Below are 2,135 nucleotides of genomic sequence, written 5' to 3' on the forward strand. Positions count from 1 at the left end.
TTTCGAATGGCGATAACTCTTACTTGCCTCCAATCATCCGGAACAATGTTGTGCTCCAGAAATTGATTGAATAAGTTCAACAAGCGTCTCTTCGCGACGTCTGGGAGATTTTTGAGCAAGTTGAACTTGATTCTATCCATTCCTGGAGCTGAGTTGTTACATGAGAGGAGAGCAAGTGAGAATTCCACCATCGAAAACGGAGAATCTATTTCGTTACTACCCGACGGACTATCACGAACGTTGGTTTGAACCGACACCGAATCCGGGCAAACTTTCTGCGCGAAGCTGAATATCCAACTGTCTGAGTACTCCTTGTCTTCGTTGACCGGTGATGACGCGTTGCGCATTCTCCTGCCGACATTCCAGAGTGTTCTCATCGAAGTCTCTCTCGACAAACCATCGACGAACCGACGCCAGTAACCGCGTTTTTTGGCTTTAATCAAGCTCTTAAAAGTTTTCTCGAGGTCGGTGTACCGCTCGAAATCTTCGACCTTACCGTGTTTGCGGAAGCGTTTAAACGCGGCGGACTTCTCGCTGTTCGCGTCGGTGCAATCCTTATCCCACCACGGAGTGAGAGGTCGTTTGCGAACGAAAACACCCGGAACGCGTTTCGTCTGTGCTTGAAGAGCGCAGTCAACGATAAGTCGCGATAAAAAGGAGTACTCATCCAGCGGAGGGAGTATGTCAACCGAATCAGTACCACCGAGAACCGCGGACGCAAATTTTTGCCAGTCGATGTTTTTCGTGAGGTCGTACGCGATGTCAACCGAGCGAGTGGAAGATGAACCATTGGTAATAGAAATTTTGATTGGCAAGTGGTCACTACCGTAGGGATCTTGAATTACTTTCCACGAGCAATCCAACGATAGTGAACTCGAACTGAGGGAGAGGTCTAATCTACTTTCTCTTGCTGGAGGTTTGGCCACTCGTGTTACTTCCCCAGTGTTTAGAATTGTCATATTGAAGTTATCGCAAAGGTCGTATATCAGGGTTGAGCGGTTGTCATCGTACAGTTCCCCCCAGCCTGTACCGTGGGAGTTAAAATCTCCTAATATCAACCGAGGCTCAGATAAAGCTGAGCAGATATCTGAGAGACCTTGGCGAGAAATCGCAGTTCTTGGAGGAAGATATACTGAGGCAATACTGAGGCTTTTACCTCGAATATTTACCTGACATGCGACAACTTCAATGCCTGTCACGGAAGGCAGATCGATTCTATGAAAGGAATGGAGCTTATGAATCCCGAGAAGCACCCCTCCATACGAATCTGCTCGATCAAGGCGAATAATGTTAAAATCGTGGAAAGGGAGATCGGTGTCTGAAGAAAGCCATGTTTCACAAAGAGCAAATGCATCACAAAGTGAGTTGTGAACTAAAAATTTGAATGTGTCAAGTTTCGGTATAAGACTTCTACAGTTCCACTGAAGAACAGAGATCATATCCCCGACCTCATTCGGAAAATTATCCATCAAAGGATATGATCGATGCAAGGAAGGACCACCTAGAAGCTAGTTGCTTCAAAAGAGTTTTCACGAATGGAAGCACTAAATTAATAATGTTCCGAGTTGAGTCAGAGACGTTGAATATATTGAAGATGCTCTCCACAATTTCAGAAAACGTGAACATGGCATCATGTTCTTGCTGATTATTCAGCTGTTTTTCTGGCTGAAAAACTGGGATATCTGGGGTTTTAGATGATCCCGGAAGTGGCGGAAAGTCCTTGTTAAAATTACAAGATTTAAATCCCGGTGGTGGGGGTTTCGGTACATTTCCGCTACCTCTTAAATTTGTCAAGGTAGGTTGGTAGTCCATACGAGAGGCCTTACGAGGTTTTTGGGTGACGTTTATTTTGGACCGCTTCCTCGTGTTGCCATTAAAGACAAAAGGACTACTCTCACCCACCTCTGAGTCAGAGCCCTGATCATCATCTGGTAGGAGGTGGAATGTGTTGTTGCTTTTTGGGGTGGTTTGGGAAGATGAAGCGGTCGTTTTTAAAATTTCTGCTAACGAGCGCTTAGAGCGAGCTTGCAAAGACCGCTTTAGTTTTTCTCCCTGCTGTTTGTACTTCGGGCAATCACTCAGAGCATGCGGAGCATCCTTACAGTAAACGCATTTTGGGGTAGCATGACAAGGAC

The sequence above is a fragment of the Ochlerotatus camptorhynchus genome, unplaced genomic scaffold (assembly GCF_037179485.1).
Source record: "Ochlerotatus camptorhynchus isolate MF236.1 unplaced genomic scaffold, CSIRO-AGI_Acam_v1.1 ptg000037l, whole genome shotgun sequence".
NCBI lineage: Eukaryota > Metazoa > Arthropoda > Insecta > Diptera > Culicidae > Ochlerotatus > Ochlerotatus camptorhynchus.